The sequence below is a fragment of the Heterocephalus glaber genome, unplaced genomic scaffold, assembly GCF_053883595.1.
Source record: "Heterocephalus glaber isolate CG9 unplaced genomic scaffold, H.glaber_assembly_v1.0 deba00001572, whole genome shotgun sequence".
Lineage (NCBI taxonomy): Eukaryota > Metazoa > Chordata > Mammalia > Rodentia > Bathyergidae > Heterocephalus > Heterocephalus glaber.
Genome location: NW_028258357.1, coordinates 19,807,157 through 19,829,161, shown reverse-complemented (window position 1 = coordinate 19,829,161; position 22,005 = coordinate 19,807,157). Strand labels below are relative to the sequence as shown.

The window sequence follows — 22,005 nt, the reverse complement described above, 5'->3', positions numbered from 1 at the left end:
GAAAAGTTGCTCCACTACCTTCACGAGCTGCTTCAATCTAAACCAGAGGTAGTGAATATATGGCATTCATGCCACAGCGGGCTGTTTGTATCATAGAAAGCTCTAAAAGTTCACCACCACTGGAAGAAACAATCGAAACATTCACAGAAACTGCCTTCCAATGGAAGTCAACCAAAAAAGATATCCTTCAAAGCATTATAGTCAAACTGTAAAAAGTACAAAGATAAGAGGAATCTAAAAACAGAAAGAGAACAGTGACTCATGTGCAAGGAAATATGGCCCTACCAGAAATGCTTAAGGAGTCTTACACTAGAAACAAAAGAATAGTGAGTGCCATCATGATAACACATGTATAAGCCTCACTAGGAGAGCAGATACACAAACGAGAAAGACAAGAGAATCAAACTTTACCATGACAACACTACAAAATCGCAATGATAAATAATAAGAGAAGTGGAAAAGAACAAAGAATATACAAGCCAATGAGAAAACAATTAATAAAATGGCAAGAGCAAGTTCATATATGTAATAAATAACCTTGAATGTAAGTAGATTAAATTTCCCAATCAGAAAAAATATAGTCTGGCTGAATGGATTAAAAAACCAAGATTCAATAATATGTGGCTTGTAAGAAATTCATTTCAAAGTTAAAGATGCCATAGACTGAAAATGAAGGATTGGAAAAACTTATCCCATGCCATTGACAGTGAATCTTTTAGAGATCAAGTGCCCAAATCGCAATCCAAAACCCACTTATTTATCACAAAGTGCCAACACTGCAATTAAACCTGAATACTAAGGTTTTAGCTTAGAAAAAAACAACTGAACCACCAAATATATACAGCAAACATTGTTAGATCTAAAGGGAGAAGTATCTCTAATACTATAGTAGTTTGTGTTTTCAACACCCCACTTCCGTCAATAGCCAGATCATTCAGACAGATTATCAAGAAAGATATATTGAAATTTAAACACATTATAAAACAAATGGACATATAGGCATTAACAGAACAATTCACTCAATGGCAGTGGAATACACATTCTTCTCATCACACATGGACATTCTAGAGCACAGGGCATAGGTGTAGGCTACAAATTCAGGCTCAGTACATTTCTAAAAATTGAAATCATATCCGGTATCTTCTCAGACCACAATGGAATAAACTAGAAGTCAACAAAAAGATCAATGGGAAATATAAAAACACATGGAAATTGAACATTCTGCTCCTAAATGACAAATGGGTCATTGAAAAATTTAGACAAAAAGGTTTTCTTGAAACAAATAAATTTGAAAACACAACATATCAAAATCTGTGTGATACAGCAAAAGAACTATTGATAAAGAAGTTTATAGCAATATATGCATATATCATCATAATAGAAAGATTTCAGATAAATAAACTAAAATGTACCTCAAACACTCAGAAAAGTAAGAACAAATAAACTTAAAATTAGTAGAAGGCAAGAAATAATAGAGATCAGAACAGAAATAAGTGAAATAAAACCTTTTTAAAATTACAAAATATCAATGAAATAGAATTGATTTTTTTGAAAATATAAGCAAAAATGAGAGACTTTTAACTAAATAAACAAAGAAAATAAAGGAAACTGATAGAAGTCTCAAAAAAAATCAGAGATGAAGGAGATATTGTAACTGATATCATAGAAATATAAGGGATCATAAGAAACCACAAAGAACAACTACAGGCTGACAAATTTGAAAACCTAGAAGAAATGGATAGATCCCTGAATATGTGCAACCTACCTTGAGTGAATAAAAAATAAATAGAATTTATAAACAGAGCAATAGTAAGTGATGAGTCTCCCATCAAAGAAAAGTCCAGGCCCTGATCTTACAGCCAAACTCTACAAAACATTTAAAGAGGAAGCAATTTGAATTCTTCTCAAACTATCCCACTGACTGAAAGGGAAGTGACTCCCCCAAACTCTTTTAATGAAGCCAGCACTACCTTCATACTGAAACCAGAGAAGGCACAACAGCAAACAATACCACAAACCAGTATCTTGGATGAACACTGATACAAAAATTCTCAATAAAATAGTAGCGCATTTTAAAGTTCATAGCTATGATCAAGTAGGATTTTTCCCAGGGATGCAAGAATGATTTTAATACTCACAAATCAATACCAGTAAAACATCACAAAACAAAATGAAAAGCAATAAATGCAGAAAAAACATTTGATAATATTCTATATTCTTTTAAAATTAATATTATTGGTACAGTTTTAATATACATAATGATCACATTCATCAAAGGGTATTTGTACTTGTACATGGTATATCTTGATTCCTCTTTCTCTCCCAATCCCCTCCCCTCCTTATTTACAAAGTTTTGTTTCCATTTTTTCCTTCTTTTCTCATTTTCTTCTTTTCCCTTCCTTTTCATCCCCCTCCCTCCTTCACAGTTTCCCTTTCCTTTGAACAGTTTCTTCCTATTTCATATTATCTATTGTACATTTTGGTTCTTATTTACCCCAACAATTTCTCACACCAGAGAGACAATGTGATGTTTACACTTACGTGTCCAATTTATTTCACTTAAGAGTATAGTCTTAAATTGCATCCATTTAGCTATAAATGTCTCAAGTTTATCTTTATGGCTGAGTAGTACTCCACTGTATTAAAAAAAAAACACATCTTTTTTATCCATTCCTTGGTAATAGGTATTTGAGTTGTTTCCAAGCTTTAGCTATTACAACCCATGTTGCTATAAACATGGTTGCATATATATATATCATTGTGGTATGATGCTTTTAATTCTTTTGGGAAGATACCTAGCAGGGGAATAGCTGGGCCTACTGGGACCTCTAATCCTAATTTTCTGAGGAATCTCCACACTGATTTCCACAGTGGTTGCACCAGTCTGCACTCCCACCAGCAGTGGAGCAGGGTTCCTCTTTCCCCACAGCCCCACCAGCATTTGTTGTTCATTGATTTCTTGATAGCAGTCATTCTTTCTCCACTAAAATAGAATCTGAAGGGTTGTTTTAATTTGCATCTCTTGGATGACCAGTGATGTTGAACATTTTTTCATATATTTATTTCCATCTCTGCTTCTTTATCTGAGAAGTGTCTATTTATTTCAGATGCCCATTTCTGGATTGGGTCTTCAAATTTGGGCATCTGATTTTTTTTCAATTCTTTGTATCTTCTAGATATTAGTCCTTAATCTGAGGGACTACTGGCTAAAATTTTTTCCCACAGTGTGGGTTGTCTCTTCACTCTGTTGGTGATTTCTTTTGCAGTGCAAAAACTTTTTGATACGAAGAGACCCCAGTTGTTGATTCTTTGCACTATTTCTTGTGCAGTTTGGGTTTTTTTCATGAAGTCATTCCCTACCCCTATGTTCTCAAGAGTTCTACCTATTCTTTCTTCCAGAAGATTCAGTGTTTCTGTTTTAATGTTTAGATCTTTAATCCACTTCTATTTTTAGTTTAGTGCATGGTGAAAGACATAGGTCTAGTTTTAATCTTCAGCATGTAGAAAGCCAGTTTTTCCAGTACCGCTTATTAAAGAAGCTATCCTTCCTCCAGTGAACGTGTTTGGCCCCTTTGTCAAAGATAAGGTGGCTGAGTGTGTTTTGTATTGTTTCTGCCTCTTTCAGCCTGTTTCATTGATCCTCAGGTCTGTATATTCTTTCATGATAAAATCTCTCAAAAATAACTACAGAACCAACATACCTCTGAATATTAAAGACCATATATGAAAAACCTGCTCCCAATATCATACTGAATCATGAAAAGCTGACCGTGTTTCCTCTAAAATTTGGAAAAAATATGTCCTCTTTCACCATTGTTATTGGAAGTCTTGGCAAGATCAATTCAGCAAAAGAAAGGATTAAAGGGCATCCACAGTGAAAAGGAGTAAGTCAAATTATCGATGTTTGCAGATGACTTGATTTTATCCATAGAAAAACCTAAGTATCAAAAAGCTTTTAGAACTGGTGAACTAATTCTATCAAGTTTCAGGGAACTAAACACGCAAAAGCCAGTAGCATTTTTATACACCAAAAACTTTAACACACTTGCTAAAAAAATGAAATCGAGAAAGCAATCTCATCTATTATAACTACTAAAAGAGTAAAATGAAACACAAGAATAATTTCAACCAAGGAAATGGAAAATGTCTACAAGAAAAACAATGAAACACAGATAAAGAAATTATGAGAACCACTCCCATGTTCCAGATAGATTAAAAGAATATTATTAAAATGACCATACTACTCAAAGCCATGTATAGATTCCATGCAGTCCTCACCAAAACACCAGTAACAATTTTCAGAGAAATAGAAAAAATAACCTCAAATTCACATGGAATTACACAAAATTTGGAATAGCCAAAGGAATCCTGAAAGGAGAAACAAAACAAGCAATGACAACAAAGACAGAGGCATTACAATTTCTGACTTCAAAACATGCTACAAAACTCTAGTGACCAAAATAGCATGGTACTGTCATAAAAGCTGACACATAATCCAACGAACAGAATGGAGAACCCAGAAATCAATGTACATGCATACAGCAAAAGGATTTTTTGAAAAGAGCCAAGAACATGGACTCAAGAGAAATGACAATCTCTTCAATAAATGGTGCTGACAAATTTGGATATACATAAGCAGAAAAAGGAAACTAGATCCCTACCTCTCAACCTACCTAACAGTAAATTCAAAATTAATCAAAGGCTTAGTTGTGTGATTTGAAACTATGAAATTGCTATAAGAAAACAAGGGAAACTCTTCAACATATTGATGTAGATGTAGTTTTTTTGGATAGGACCCCCAAAGCATAAGTAAAACTTGGCGGATGTTACACTAAGAACCTTCCACATAGCAAAGGAAACAGTCAGCAGAGTTAGGAGACAAACTACAAAATGAAAGTATTTGCAAACTATTTATCTTTTCCACCATACTCTACTACCATGAATAGTCAGGCTGCTGCTACCTATAGGAGACTCGTCCTTACCCCCACAGGAGCCTCAGACATATGTCTTCCTGGAAGGGCCAATGCTAACAGGGACACAAAGGGATTTGAAAACTTTCACCTGGACAAAACCCAGTTTCATAGCCTGTTTCTTACTGGAAATCTTATTTTGTACATTGGCCTCCTCTTTAACTATGGACTGTTTTGTAACCCCCTACTCCCCCAGTAAATGGCAGACCAGGGCAAGCAGAGTGAAGGTCACATAGGTGGAAACCAAGGGGAATAAGTAAAGCATATAAAAATTGTACAAAGTATTATCTTGCTTTGTTATAATAAAGATGAACACCTTCAATATTTTAGCCCTTATCACTAATGAACTATTTATCTACTGGTAGTGAACATGTCATAATAATTTGTTGTCTAATTTTGTAAAATCCCATGGACTCCCAATATGTCCCGAGATAAAAATTGTCTGATTGAAAGATCTTGTTACTTTCATTACAGTTAACCAAGCTGCTGCTGAAATTCAGACGTTAAGTAATCTTATTCCAAAACTTGAAGCAAACCTCTGTAATTTTCTTATGAAAGGGAGTCAAGGCCACTGTTCAAGCTCAGGTCTCAGGGCTAGAAAACACTGGGAGAAAAGCCTCATTGTCCTCTGGAATTCCACATCCTCCCTCTCACTTCAGCACTCACTACTTTAGTCTTCATAATAACATCACCTACCAAAGTTCTTTTAGCCAGTGGATAGTCTTCGTTTTTCTGCGTCTTCCTGGTTACCGTGCCTTCAGCTGAGAGAAGATGAAGATCAGCTTCGTGGTCTTGACGATGGCTTTGACTTTGCACATCTCCACTAAAGAGCGACTTCGCCGGCTGGGTTTCTGAGGCAGATCTCCAGTTCAGCAGCATTTCTAGCCATGTCTTTGAGTGGTCTGACAGGAAGAGCATCTGGAGGCATCCATTAGCTGGCCCAGACTGTCCTGGAATCCTTCCCTCTTGTAAATGCCCCAGGGTTGTGAGAACTCGTTTGAAGCTGACAGACTTCTCGCATCCTAAACATACCTGAGATGCTGGCTGTGTGTAGGGAATGGAGATTCCCTGTCGAGACCTTCAAACTTGGGGTGGATGTGGATACCTATTTCTCGACAGCTGCTTACTCTTCGGAATCTTGTGTGTGCTCTTTAACTCAGATGGATACACTGGTCTATTTTTGTTATGTGTCAAGGTCAATGTATGACCTAATTTTTAGTGTATTTTATGATTGATTTCCTTCTATAAATATTGGAATACCTTGACCATTTTTGAATACCATCTCTGTGTTAGCACTGATTCTAGTCTAATGTTTCTCAAACTTTTTAGTCTTGAGATGCTGTTACACTCTTAGAAATAATTGCGAACCCAAAAGAGCTTTCCATGTATGTTATGTTTCTTGTTACATTAATCAGTACCAATTTAGAAAGCAACACTAAGAAATTTTAAAATATTGACTGGGTTAAGAATACTAACAAATCTATTGTATGTTCATGTAAATATTGGCAAATATTATAAAAAAGCTTTATTTTTCAAAATGAAAAATTAGTGAGAAGAGTGACATTGTTTTACTGTTTTGCAAATTTCTCTAGTGTCTATCTTTATTTGGAAGCTGGAATCTTATACCCTGCATTTAATCTGTTGTGATATGTGTTTTGGTTAAAGTAGATGAAGAAAATCTGGCCTCACGTAGTTATGTAGTTGGAAAGGGGAAGTATTTCTATAGCGTTTTTTCAGATAACTATGGATAATCTTCTTTGATGCTAAAACAAAATTTAACTAACAGAAACTTTTGCAGTAAGTTGGTTAAGCAGTTATTACTCTAATTTCTATGCTAATAGAATCTTCTCCTACCCCAAGCAAATCTTAGCCTAGGATTTATAAACTTACAGGCAAGACAGTATGAGTGAACAACAAAAGCATAATTACCCAGGGGAACCGGGTAAATTTCTTATCTGCGAGTGGGGGTCGGATCAGGTCCCCTGCAGTTCTGGAGATCAGTCTCAGAGCCTTGTGCATCCGAGGCAAGCTCTGTACCACTGAACACACACAGCCTAGGCATCCAGGTAATGTTGATATTGTAGGGAATTTGCATGGCTTTAGTGTTTCTGCCATGAATCCTTTCAGATATTAGAACATATTTGCAGTGATATTTGTCTTACGTAGGAATTTAGCTTCAGAGTAGCTGGTCTTTCTGAGATAACATTATTTTAACAAGCTAGTAGGTGAGCTACTCTGGCATAATTTCTGAATGTCAAAACATACATGATGCTTGGCTTTTTTTCCAGAACTAATCTTACATAAAGCCTTTCCTATGTGACCATGAATCGTATTCATATTTATCACTTTTTGTTCTTCTCCCCTAAAGATTGCTGTCATGAATTACTAGATCAAGTTCCCATGTTCACAGATAAGGAATTCACCCGGTCCCCATGGGTAATTATTCTTTTTTTTTTTTTTTCATTCATACTGTCTTGCTCATAAGTTTATAAATCCCAGGCTAGAAATTTCTTGGGGTGGGAGAAGATTCTATTATCATATAAATTTGGGTAACAACTGTTTAACCAACTTACTGCAAGACCCCCTAGAGCACTTAATAATTGCGATCTCTAAGTCTGGGGTATAGCAGGAGGCATAAAACTATATGCAGCTCAAGAATGCAGGGCCCTTTGTTCCACTAAAGACTAGAATGCTGTAAAATTGACTCTAAAGTATTTTGGTTAAAATAGAATAAAGAGATTATAGAGCTTCAGTGACTCTCAGAGGTCATCCTGTCATCTAATTCACCCACCTATCTCTCCACCCTTATGTTATAGAGGAGCAAACAAAGGCACATCCAAGAGTCCAGCACAGTGAGGTCACTCTGTTTCCAGGAAATAATTTCTGGAGAAATATATCTTGTGTCCTAGACTGATCACCATCCAGCACTCAGCCTGGTCTCAGCATCAGGCCCGTCATCACCTCTCGCTCCAGGAGAATCACACTCCCTAGTGGTTCCTGAGCCATAGGGAAGAACAACAATCTCACTTTCAATATATTTCTTGGCTTCTCTCAACGTGTTCAGCAGAAATTTAAATTTTATTTCAAGATGTGAATTGTAAAAACAAATTTTATTCCAATCAGGGTCTAATTGATTCTAGTTTCTTGAGAAAATGCTTGGCTGTTGGAACCAGAACCTACTCGGGAGGCTCAGACGCAGTGTAGACAAGGCCTGGCATTAATACCTTTGGACTAAATAAGGGCTGAAGGGGTGAAGGGGCATCAAGGGAAAGCAGAGCGAACGTCGATCAAGGTGGAGACCCTCGATTCCAGGCTACCCTAAGAACAAGCCTGGATGCTGTGTTTGTCACTTGTGCTCATTTCCTGCTCCTTAGATTATTAGGCTTACTTCTCTGGGATCATCTGATGCTTATTTTAATAAAATCTGGCAAGAGTAAGCGTGGATTGCACGCTTATACTTTATTCACATGTAAGGAGAAAGGATAACAGACATAAGACTTTTCTTTTGGTTTACAGCTCATGAAATTAGTCATGGATGATGTCCCTTGTGTTAGAGGGGAGCAGGCCAGCCGTCAGAGACCGAAGCTGAGACCTGGGCTTCGTCGCGCTCTGACTGTTCTCTCGGCCGAGTCACTGCTTCTCCTGGACCTGGTTTTCCTCCTCAGCCCCAGGTGGAGGCAGAGCTGTACAAGCTGCTTTCTAGCTCTGATGGTCTGGGTTTCCCCGACTCCATGGCATTGGTTTTGTTTTAAGTATCTCTCCCATTTCTGTAGGATCCAGGCCAAAGTTCTCCAACTGCCATTCAAACTCCTCCAGCTCTGGGGTCCATCTTTCCTTTTCAGGCTCACCTTTAAGTGATCTTTCTGCTTTTCTGCCTCCTGTTAGGATCTGATTCACATGCGAAGCCAGAGCAAAGTATTATGCCCCTTCAAAAGCTCTTCCTGACTACTCCCTGGGAAAGTCCTCTGCCCCTCTGAGGCGAATTGCCATTGCTTGTCTTTGCTACTACTCAGTGTGGTACTCTTGGTTTTCTGTTCCATAGACCTGTTTATTTCCACAAATATACTAATATTTGGGGGACCTAGTCTTTGTTTTTCCCTCATTTATTTTTTTTTTTAGTCTCAGGACCTGGTAAAAAATGGAAAATTGTATAAATGTATTAATGTCTTCTGATTGCATAATGATTTGAGGATTTCCAGCTGTTTGTAGTTATTGTGAGAAGTTTGTTCATAATTCTAACTTGGGCTAAGGTATCAACAGTGGATTCACTTATTGGGTGGATCTTCTGGAATCTTGTGCAGCTTGTGCCTATGGAACAGCTGCAAGTCATTCAGCTCCTGTGTACTCTTTAAACCCTTTCTCTCCACAGTTTTGCAGCCATCACCTTGTTAGTCTGTGCTCTGAGTGTTCTTGCCACATTCATTAATGCTTCATGAACATAATTTTATTCACTTCTTACTGTCACCCTCTGCAGTAAGAACTACTTTATTGATTAGGAAACTGAGTTAAAGAGCTATGAAGAAGCTTGGCTTTGGTCACACAGCTAACCTGGCAGCATCAGTTTGCCTAGGACCTGCTGACTTCATGGTCAAAGTTCCCACCTGGAGTCATCAGGAAGAGTACACAGTAAGAAAGTTGTGTAAAGTATATTCTCACTACATCACTGGAAGTCCACATCAAATGTTCTCATGTGTAGAATTTCCTTTCAGTATCTGACTGGGCTGAGCTAAAGATGTGCTCTTTATCTCACTGGCTTCAATCTGGGCTGAGAATTCAGAGAAGTAGGCCTCCCTGTTGAATGGTTGACTGAAACTGTAGTGGAGAAGCTGATAATTTCAAGCTTTCGAAACTGGATTGGAAGGAATTAAAGATTAGAGAAGTCAACTGAAGGCTACTGACTTTTAGGAGATATAGTATTACCTATTGGTAATACATATAATATACTGTGTGTTACGGACACGTAACAAGAATGCTATCATAGGAAATGCAGTGTAGTAGTTTCCTATAATAAGTAGGTCAGGCCAAAGAAACAGCAGTGACCATCAGTGTGACCTTGACCAAGCTATTTACCACTTTAAGCTCTATTTTCTTCTTCTGTTAAATGAATAGAAAAGAATATAATTCACCGGGTTTTGATAAGATTAAATTATATAATCATTTACTGAATACATAGTACCTGAACACTTATTATGTATCAGTTGCACTTTATTTATTTATTTGTTTATTTTATTAGTCCTTGTTGGCACTACATACTGATTACTTGATTGTGGGGAGTTGGTACTTATGCAGAACACATCTCGATTCTCTTTTCATCCCTTACCCCTTCTATCTCTCCCAGCTCCTTCCAACTCTTGGTTTCCTTCCTCTTTTGCAGAAGTTCTATTTCCGCTTTTTTCTTCAATTCTTTTTGGTTGTTGGCTCTTTTCTTATTTTTCCCCCTTTCCCTTTAGTACCTTACCTTGCATGGTGTCTTCTCTCTGTTGGCCCTCATGGAGTTGTAACCTTCATTGTCTTTTGCTAGGATATTGCATAAAATTGTTTGGAATGCTGGTTTGGTGTTCATGAAACTTCTCAGGTGTTCTTTGTTGTGAAAGTATCTAATTTCCCCATCGATTTTGAAAGATAATTTTGCCGGATACAACAGTCTAGTTGGAAGTTATTTTCTTTTAGGGCTTGAAATACTTCATTCTAGGCTCTCCTTGATTTGAGGGTTTGTGTTGAGAAGTCTGCCGTGATTCTGATGGGCTTTCCTTTGTAGGTGATTTGTTTCTTTTCTCTAACTGCCTGTAGAATTTTGTTCTTCTGTTGGGTTTCTGGGATCTTGACTATTATATGCCTAGGTGTAGATTTTTTTTTATCGTGGCTGGGTGGCATTCTGTGTGTCCAATTCTCCACCTCTGTCTGGGAAGTTTTCTACTATTACTTCTGTGAACAGTTTTTTTAGGTCAATTGTACTTTCTCCTGTTTTTTCATGGACTCCTATCAGTCTTATGTTATTCTTCTTTGCATCATCTAGCAGCTGTTGGTTTGATTTCTCATGGTCCCTTACTATCTTTAAGAAATCTCTGTTTTCATGGTCCTTAACCGCGATCCTGTCTTCTATATCTGATATTCTGTCTTCAGATTCTCTTAGTCTGCTCTGCATGCTTTCAATGGAGTTTTTAATCTCCTGAATATCTGTTTGAATCTGTTTCATGGATTCCATTTCTTTCTTATGCTGGGCATTCATGGCTTCCCGCATGTTTCTGATCTCATCTATTTTCTTGTCTGTTTCTGCTCTAGAGCCTCTAATCATGTCTTTCACTCTACTCACCATCTCTGTATTTATCTGGGAGATTATTTCTGCTCTGAATTTTTCTAGAGCCTCATGTATCTGCTTTGTTACTTCCTGTGCTATCAGTTCAGGGTGTCCAGGTGGTTGATTATCAGACTTTTCCACCTCATTTCCCCCAGAATTTCCTTTTTGTGGTGTGGAAACCTGCATTTGTGCCTTGCTTAAATGTCTTCTCATTTTTGTTTTGGGTACTGTCCTTGGTTTAATTCCTGGGTTGATATTTCAAAATTGCTTAATGCAAGTATCTTTGTTGCTTGTGCTTAAAACCCTTGTGGAATGATTGCTTTTCAGAGGTGTCTTCCAGATATGGCTTGTGTTTATGTTTTGAGGCTCTAATAACTTTGAGTCTATTTTATTTTCCTTATACCAGGAAGGAAAACTGATTATATCAATCACAACATGTTAGGCCAAATGTTACAATCAGCAATACCATAGCATCAAGCGCAGCTTAGAAAATGACAATTTGTGGTAGTTATTAATCTATCGCATTTAACTATGTGAAGTATAATCCCCTGTGCCTCTGTAGTGTGGGACCAGGTAGCAAAAGAGCCGTAAGGCAGGGAGTGGGGGATGGAATTGAGCCTTGCAGGCGCCCGCGCGGCTAAGCAGAGCACCAGATGAAGGCGGGGCTCCAAGCCGCTCCCGGGACCTCACCGTGCCCGTGGACAGGAACTGGAACACAGCCTTCAATTCTTTTTTTATCCCCTTTTCTGCCCCTCTTTTCTCTCCTTCCATCTCTTGTTCCTCCTCCAATTTGAAAAAGATCTCCCTACTTCCTATTATCTGTCTTTTGTTTTGCTCGGTTAGAAATATTTGGGGAATTCTCATATAGGAGAAACCATGTTACATTTAAGCTTATGTGTCTGATTTTTATTTCACTTAATATTGTGATCTGGGGGTTGAACCAGGAACAAATTAAACAAAAATCTTTGATCCTAGAGATTGTCCAGAAGTGACAAACAGTAATTCATAGAAACAAAAGCCTTACTTAAGTAGTGTTAGAAGGTAATAAATTCTAAGGAGAAAAATGAAACGAGGAAGTGAAAGAGGAGGTGCTGGTGGGTTAATAGTGGTCAGAAAGGTAATGGAACAAATCACCAGGATATAATGGAGTAAGTCATGTACTTAGGCAAAGAGAAGATGAGGGCGAGGGTCCCGAGGAAGAGCAAGCGGGCAGGTGTGGCAGAGCAGAGTGGATAAGAGAAGAGTAGGAGATGAAGTTGGAGTCACTCAGGGCTTGTAGCTCATCATCATTCATATTTTATGCTTCCTTTGAGGGAGACGTGCAGCCATTGGAAGATTCTCAGCAGAGCACTGACATGATATGACCTAGGCTGCTAAGTTGAGAACAGTCTGAGGGATAAGGAAGGAAACAGGAGACCATCCAGAGACTGGTGCAGTAGTCCCAGCCATAGGCAGCAGTGGCTTAGACCATGATGGTAACTGTTCGACCCCAATACTAGGGTAGATCAAAGTTATAAAGTGTGAGATTGTGGGTATATTTTGAAGATGCATCCAATGATGATATTGCACGATGGATGTGAAGCAATAGTCAGATTTTTATTGCTGTGATAAAATACCTGAGAAAATCAACTTAGAGGAGAAAAGGTTCATTTTGGCTCACAGTTTCAAGGTTTCAGTCCATGGTCAGCTGGCTGTGAAGCAGAAACATGGCAGAAAGGCAGGGCGGAGGAAAGCTGCTCACTTCATGACAGCCATGAGGTAGGTAACAAGAAGCAAAGCCAGAGAAAGGAGACAAGGACCAGATATAGTCCCCAAGGTCATACACCCTCATATCCCACCCAGACACACCCAGAAATGTGTTTCACTAATCTCCTAGGCATGTGTTAGGCCAATGGAATTAGCAATCAAAATTAACCACCCCTTGTCACCCAAAAACATCTCCTTAAAATGCACTTAATCTCCAATTAGAGACAACAGTATGGTCATAATTTCACATAACACGATGTTACTGTCCTGCATACAATCAAAAACCCATTGATTCCTTCCCCCAAAGTCTCAACACTTCCAACATTGCTTAAAAGTCAAGTCCAAAGTTTCTTCTGAGATTCAAGGCAAACTTTTGGCTGTGAGTCCTTGTGAATTAGAAAGAAAATCAAGTTACATGCCTTCAAGATATAATGGCAAAGTGTAAACAATCTCATTCCAAAAATGAAGAATAGGGGATTAGAAAGGAACCGGACCAAAGAAGACAAAAACTCAGCAGGGCAAGCATTACACCTCACAGCTCCATGTCCAGCATGTTGTCCACATGGTGGTGTAACGTGAACTCAAAAGGACTCTTAGGCAGTCCTGTCCTCATGCTTTGCTATTTGCAGCCCAGATGGCCTCTCTTAGTCTACTTCTGACCACTGTCTGCAGCTTTCCTTGACAGATGTTCCATATTCCCAGCACTGCCAACTTCCTGGGCAATGAAGCTTCCAGGACAGCTTTGGTTTTATTATCACAGATTCACATACTGCTTTCTCAGATTCTCCCAGAACTCTCATGCTACCTTTTAAATCTGCTTGGAAGACTTCATTACCCACCAACTCTTGCATTCTGCATCCCTGAAAAACAAACATCACGTGGATGACATCAAGGTCAGCCACCAGCTTGAACAGTAACTTGCCCCCCTTCCCCATGGCTACAGGGGCCTCTGAGTGTCTCCATGGCTGAACACAGGGGAACACTACTGTAGAGGGCCCTGAGTGAGCAGAACAACTTGGGGCTCTATCTCAAAGCAAAGTTTGTCAACAGAGTTTACACTGTGACACCTTGCATCTGAGATGGGTGTGATCTGGCTAATTCCTGATATGCCTTCAGGGCATCTTTTCTGTTGTCCCAGGTGCAAAGTATTTGGCTTCTTTTTTTAACAGAATTGATCTCTTCAACAACCACACCTTCCCTGGCATCACCTTTACCAGTGCTAATTTTCTGGCCAAAGCACAAATTTTCAAATCTTTCTGCTCTGCTTATTGTTCTTGATTCAGTATAAACCTGGCTAAAAGCAGCCAGCAGTATCCAGGCCATATCCTAAACATTAGGCTGCCTTGAAACTTCCTCCACCATCTTTAAATTCAGCTTCACACCAAGTGTTAGGGCATGAACAAAATGCAAACAAGTTTTTCACTGGACTATAACATGAATGGCCAGTAGTCCAGTTACTAGTAGAATCCTCATTCCCGTCTGAAACCTCATGAGCACAGTGTTTACTATACTTATTCCTAGCATTCAGTTATTCTGAGCTCCCACCAGCATTTCCCAACATGCTCTGCTTAGCATTCTAAGGCTTCTTTTGCCTGCATCTCCAAACTTCCTACAGCAAACCATTGCCAAAGTTTCCTGATCCACATGGTCAGGGGTAGTCATAGCAATGGCCCTCACTTCTCTGGTACTCATTTTCTTTATTGGTCACATTTCCATTTCTGGGACAAAACATCTGGCATAAACAACCTTAAGGAGGGAATGGTTTATTTTGGCTGTAGTTTCAGAGGTTTTAATCCATAGTTGGCTCACTCTGAACCAGAAGCATCATGGTAGCATGGCATGGCAGAGGAGAGCTGTTAATCTAGCAGCAGCCAAGAAGTAGAGAACAAGAGAAAAACAGAGAGGAGGGGCCATGGGTCAAATAGAGTCCCCAAGTCATGGCCCCATGACCTACCCAGACATGCAGAAGTTTGCTTTACTATATTCTCAGGCCAGCAAGTTAATTCAAGATTAACCTTCACATACAAGCTAGAGTCACAGATGACTCCACAGGTTTTTGGATTGCTGAAATAGAGAGATGAAGTAAACATGACTCCAATGGGAAAAACACTTTTGTGAGTGTGTGTGGGATTGAAAGTTGTTGTTCCTTTTGTGAAATTTGAGATATGCTTAGAGTTCCAATCTGAAGATTTCAAATGTGAAGTTGCATATACAAGTCTGGAGTTCTGGGAGAAACCTAGGTTGAAAAATAAGTTGAGAGTCATTCATATTTCAATGTTATATAAAAACATAATCTTGTTTATGATCATAAAGGAAGAGACAGCCAAGAGAGGAGAGCAAGATCTGAACATCAGAGTACTCCAGGTTTTCAGGACCCTGAGAAGGGGCAGTTGTGAGACAGGAGGAATATTAAGTGAATGTTGTGTCCTGGAAAACAAGTGATATTTTCAGAAAGACAGGAGTGAGATGAGAGGAATAAGCAGCTGATATGTCAAGTGAATTGGGGATTGGGCCTTGAACACTGAACTGAGCAGTGTGGAAAGTAATGGAACCTTCACTAGTGCCGTTTGGTGGAGTGACAGGATCAAAACTCTGCACTGGAGTCACTAGAGAAGAGAATAGCCAGTGCCAGAGAATATAGACATCATTTCAAGGAACTTTCTTAGGGCGTGGATCAAGGAATTAAGGTAGTAGTTGTTAGAGAAAACTTCCTTCCTTCGGTCCATCCTTCCTTTGCATATTATTAAAATGATGGATATTCTCGGGGTTGAATCTGATGACGCAGGATATGGAGAGGAAAAAGCTGCTGCAATAGGAAGGGATGTGATCTCAAGGTCCAAGGGAGCAGTCACTTTTGGTGGGACCAAGGACAGCTCGTTAACGAAGAAATGGCAGCATGTGTGGACCAGGATGCTTACTCATAGGATTGTGATTGAGGGAACATGTAGATACTCTTTTCTAACAGTTTCCATTTTCTCAGTAAACCAGTAAACAAAAGACATCATTCAAAAGTGAGGATGGAAGGGAAGATAATAAAGATTTAAGGGTAGAGGTAAATGATGTACTGATGCCAGATAGCACTAAAGGCCAAGGAGATTAATGTTCCCAAATCTGAGGTAACTACGTGTATTTATTGTTGTCAAATCAACCTGCAATGCCCCAAGGATGCTGAGCATCCCAGTCATCATGGTGTTGTCCATGATCTGGGCATTGGTCAGCTCTGCTGGGGTACACCAAGCAACTCTCCTTCAAGCCTTAAATCCCTCTGGAATTTCTTCCTCTCTGCTCATTGTATTTAAGTCTGCTCCATGGGTAGTTCTTTTGGGACCCAGGCAGAAGAGGCAGCGAATATGCAAGGGAAGCTCTTTGGAAGGAAATACACCTGTGCAAGGCAGTAGGTAGAACCTAACTAACTTCTAGAAGCCTTGTTCTGGAGTTGGCATGTGGGCATTTCTGCCAAGGTGCTCTCATCCAAAGCCAATCATGTGGCTGAGCCTATTTTACAGGAACTCCAGTGGGTGGTAAGTCAAAGTCATGTGGCAAAGGGTACTGATGTATAATCGTCATGTCAGGACAAACCTAAAAATTACAACCACCCAATCCACTATCATTTATAACCAGCATGGATGACTGTTTTTCCCGGGTTTACTCAGATAAGAGAATAGAGTTGAGAAATAAATGAGAAAAATTTACACAAAGCCCCTTCCACTGTGTCTGGAAAACAGTAACCTTGAATAACATACCTTACACTCCATGCCTACTTTCAATATTATTGTTAAACAAGAAGAGAAGAGCAACACAAGACTGATAAATAATCTGAGCACTTAGTATGTGACAGGTAGTGTTCCAAGTGTTGTTCAGCAGAAAAATTTTGCTACTTCTTACCCCAAATCATATTCAAAACTGAGAGAAATAGATTTAAGAGTCATGAGATGAACTGAATAGAATGTTTATGCGATGAGTTGGGAACATGCTGTATCCCTGTTTGAAACACATCCCTAAACTCTTAAGTCTGAGGCACAGAGCAGCAGTTTGTTTATAACTAACATTCAACAAAATATCCCTTGGTGATAAGGGCTCTGAGTCAAGTGAAAATTGGTTAAAAGAGATACCCTGTATACCACCGGATGTCACAGTGCACACAGTAGGTGCACAATAGCTGTAAACTCTATAGGCTTTGGAAATCTGGTTCCCAGATTTTTCAACCCTTGTTTTAAATCCTTCCCACAAAAGAGCGTCTTGTTTTGAAATGTTTTAATCACCAAACCACAAGTATTAGGTAATAATTAATTTGTTTCAAATGTGTACCAGTGCTTTGCCTTTGGACCACATTCATGATGGTGATGGCAATGATGAAAGCAATGGTAACACTTATTGCTCAATAATGTCCCTATAGCTGTGCTTGGGGGCCTTCCTGTCACTTAAGAAGGCCACAGCTCAGGTACTATTACCATCCCCACTTTCTGATAAGGAAATTGAGGTTAAGTACCATGGTACAAACCACAGGCTGGTTTGTATGGCTAAATAAAAGACTTTTAGGACTCTTTTAAGTAAATATAATAGTCCAGGAATCCCCATACCTGCCTTTCGGTCGCCAGAAGAGGAAACTAATGGACAGAGAACTTCAGAGACATTGCTAGCTAGTGAGAGCAGATGTGAGTCTTGACTCTACCTTGGAGCTTCTTTGGAGCTATACCTCACTGCCTATTGGGAAGATTCTCTTTACAAAGCAAGCCTGAAAACTTCATTTCTCACATGAACTTGGTCCCTCTGATAGTCACTTTGCCTCATGTCTCATAAACAAGACTTGTAAGACCAGGGATTTAGCTCAATGGTTCCGCTGCCTGCCTCAAATGCACAAGGTCCTGAGTTCGATGCCTGGTACCAAAAAAAAAAAACCCCCAAAAAAAGACTTGTGCTTGTACCCCTGAAAGTTCTGATTTAGTGCTGTAACAAATTTTAATTTTACTCCTTTATAAAGGAAAGTCAGAAAGTGTAAGTTTTGTGTGTGTGTGTGTGTGTGTGTGTGTGTGTGTGTGTTGGAATCAGAGACTAGAGAAGCCTGGGGGGAAAGCCTTTGTTCTTTACTTTTGTTTTCTTCTTTAAATAGAACCTCTTTTAGGATGGGAGAGTCACAATAATCCAATAATCTTATCATAGAGCCCTGTTATCAGGTACAAGCACATACCAGCTAAAAGATACTCCAAGTACTGAGTGACTTAGCAGATAGGCACCACGTACCTCATGAACCAGGATGTACTAGTGTTCTAGTACCATCTATGCTAGGTCCAGATATGGAAGCCACACACTTTTGGACTGAAATGTAGATTCTTTTGATTCTTCTCAGCCCACCCTGACACACTTTCTTTCCAAACTGTGTACATTTAAGAGACAGAGGAGAGAGAGAGAGAGAGAGAGGGAGAGAGGGAGAGGGAGAAGGACAGGGACAGGGACAGAGGACAGAGAGAGACAGAGAGACTGCTCAGCTCTGTCCCATGGATTAAGGGTAAGCTCCGTGAGTTGGAAGAGCTGAGAGGCATTGTTGGGGCCTGGGTACTAGTGATCAAGCTGAAGGAAGAAAAGTGTCTGTCATTGGAGAAGACAAAGCTCAGAGCAGACAGCAGGCAGAATTTTACCAGGGATGTGGGACTGTGAGCTGTGGGTGGCTGCGGTTTGTCAAAATTGGGATTATCAAGAGTAGAGAATTGGGGTGGGGGATGTAGCTCAGTGGCTCCGCCACTCCCTCTCAAGAGCAAGGACCTGAGTTCGACCCCTGGTACCCAAAATAAATAAATAAATAAATAAATAAATAAATAAGTGAAAAAGAGTAGAGAATTGAAAGGACTGAAGGCAGGTTCTGAAGGAGTCAAGTATCTATACAGGTGCTGCAGTTACCAAGAACGTTGACAGAATCAGGGGTGGAGAAGAAAACAGTGAAGCAGGTGTCAAAGTCCTCCATCAGTGAGGACAGTCGTCAAGAGGCCAGAAAATGTCAGCAATATGGAGGCACAGAAGATCACAGAGCCTCAACAAAATTGGAGTTTTGAAAGGGGAAATTGCAAAAGTTTAGAATTAGTAATTATAACCCTTGAGCATGCAAGCCCCATCTTTAGGCCCTGAGGTATTTCTGGAAATGGGAGGGGAGCTTCCACTTGAGAGTATTATGGAGAAATCAATGTACCTAGCAAATATTTGAGTTGCTCTTCAGAGAATTTGTTAGGCAAAAGGAAGGGAAGGGAATCACAGCAGCCACTTGGGACAATAACATAATTTCCCCCACTTTCCCTGGGCACAGGGTGCAGCTGTGGAGAGAGACATCCCTGGATGTTTAGTGAGGGCCAGCGATAGAATCTTTGAGGACAAACCCCACAGGCCCATAGAAAGTGCCAGGGAGCCACCTGAAGACACGGTGGTGACCTGAGAGACGCCCACCGAAGCTGGGCTCGGCTCCCTCCCTGGGCAGCAGGGCCTCATCCAAATGGCTGCTGAGAGAGTCTTTCTCTCTCCCTGGGGCGGTGGGGGGGCCTCCTGTTTGCTCTAGCAATCAAGAGGATCACGGTCAAGATCACCTACAATGTCGGGCACTCTGGGCTCTGAGGTGGCAGAGACGTCACCCATGCTGTGCACGCTGGAAAGTGTCGCGTGACCTCTCCTGGGAACCTATTCCTGGACGTGGGAACAGAACCCGGGTACAGGACACTGTCCACTGTGGTGAATGCCCCCTGACTACACGGAGAGCTCCGCTGCTCTGTAGAAGCAGGTGGGAAATTTTTTTCTTAAATAAAATTATTAAAAAGTATTTCGGATTATTTTAAACAAGCGCTGGTGAATGATCGGCTCCTTCCCACACAGTCCGGCCCTCTACATCTGACTGAGTTGTTCCATGCTTTCATCTGGACATACCTTAAATGAGGTCCTTGCCATAGCAGCTCTGGTCTGGGCTTTGCCAACCCTGACCAAAAGCCAGCGGAGCTTACCCCACGTTCCCTTGCTGAAGCACTTCATTTAAGGATTTGGTGAGCAAGGCAGCCTGCCCCAGGTTATCCCAGACCTAGCAACCCACAACCGTGCAAAAACACAGAGGATCCCCTGGGGGCTTTTGCAGCAGCTCCGTGGCCAAGTACACTTTTGGCACCTGGGAACAGAGCTTTCTGCTGGAAAAGTTTGCCTGCTACCCACCCTCTAAGAGCTGGAAGATAAGGCCATGGCTGAAAAAGCTACACCTATGGAAAAATCAGCCATCTAAACGCTCTCCTAAAGGGGCCTGAAGCCGGTAGTCTTTCCCCTGGGACCCACCCATCTCCTCTAGCCCTTGGGAATGGTCCCCATCTTGACTGGCCCTCTGTCGCCTCTACAGGATGAGATGAAGACAGAAGCCCCATTTCTAGGACTGCAGCTTTAAGGCAGAGTAGCTGCCCTGCTTATGGACAGTGGATATTTGTTGGAAAAGTCCAAGGGTTAGAGAGAGGTCATCACCATGTGGTTCACCCAGGAAAAGTGAGACAGTGACTGCAGGGCAGCAGTTTCAGGGTCAGTGGTACAAATTTAGCCAACATTGATTCCTATGCCTATGGAGCTGTGTCTTCAGAGATGAGTGCACTTTACATTCTGACTTCCGGTTTGGTCCACTGGTCTTTGCAGGTATTTTCCCAGTGCCCAGAGCTCACACGGATGCATCTTGATGATGCTTTTTGCTCAGAGCTCCTCCCAGTGTCAGAGAAAGCTGCTTCTTCCTTCTCTCTGAGGCTCTCTTCTGTGTAGACTGTTTGCCCATTATTTCCCATCTTTGCACATCCAAGCCCTCAGCAAATGACTTGCTGTTTTTCCAGGAAAGCTGTTACATATTTGAGGGGAAAATGAAGACACTATCCAGCAAACAAGAGCACATGTGCTCACCTGTCTGTCTCCACCAGAGCCCACCATTTAGCATAGAAATGGCCTGGGCTTTGGTGTCAAGCAGGCCTGAATTTGGATCTTTTCTTCCATGCTTACAAGCCAGGTTGCATTGATGGCTGCTGAGACTTTTCAGAAACCCCTTCCTATTGGATGAGAATAATAATATCTACCATTAAGAACTGATTATAGCAAAACTTCTCAGTCTATTAAGTGTTTGTACAAGGAGTGGATAAATAAGTGCTCAATAAACTTATTATAACTTGTAGACCCAGTGATCTTTAAAGAAAACTTTAGTAATCTTAAAAAATTAAAAGTGTTCATTTGATACAGTACTATAGTATGTCAAAAGTAATATGGGAATATAATAGAGGTCATATTAAATGACAAAAGTCTCCAGAGGATTAATATGAATTAAGAAGGATTCAATGATAGTAGCTAGTGCCCAACACAAGATGTTTGATGGCCACTATCAATCTGGATGTAAGTTTCCAGGGGCACATAACTGTCAGTGATTTATATAAAGATGCAGAACACATGTTTATCAAATTTACTGGTAGAAAGAGGGTAGGAGAGAGTGAACAGCATCAGAATCAAAATCAATAAACACCCTTACAAGCTACATCAGTAGGCCTCAGTGAAATGTAGCAAGGATTGACACAAGCTCTTGTACCTGGTTCTAAAAGAATAAACAAGATGGAAAGGATGATACTAGGCTGGTGTGGGCAAAATCTGTAGGATACATAGTTTGACTGCCAAGAAAGCTAATGAAAACACAGATTACTAAAATCAGAGTATATGATGAAAGAAGGGTATCTGAGACTTGCTTCCAACCCTCAATAGGCATCCAGACAAATTGAAGGCAGATAGCTACGGCAGTAAATGAATGTTATACAGTCTTACCTGACTGAAGTACTGGAGGTTTTCTTTTCCTCTAGTAGAGTGGCTGTTGTTTTAAAAAAGTAAATAGAGAAGGGGTATTTATAGTGTTTCCCAATTGTGTCAGATACACCATCCCTGATGGAAAGAAACATCAATAACTTAATTAATAATATATTAATAGGAATAATATATAATAACACATTATACCAATAATAT

The 22,005-nt window shown here is 40.1% G+C and overlaps 1 long non-coding RNA gene across 8 annotated transcripts in view; it reads right to left on the bottom strand.

Moving 5' to 3' along the window:
- Positions 1 to 2,139: 2,139 nt before the first annotated feature.
- Positions 2,140 to 22,005, bottom strand: part of LOC101706718 (uncharacterized) — a 43,556-nt gene continuing 23,690 nt past the window's right edge. For 2 of the 8 annotated variants that reach the window (XR_015443570.1, XR_015443571.1), the window contains exon 5: positions 2,140 to 21,924. This is a non-coding gene — a long non-coding RNA (uncharacterized LOC101706718). The remainder of the gene's footprint in view (positions 21,925 to 22,005) is intronic. The other 6 variants (XR_205255.3, XR_002394981.2, XR_015443569.1 and 3 more) reach the window with 4 other exon arrangements.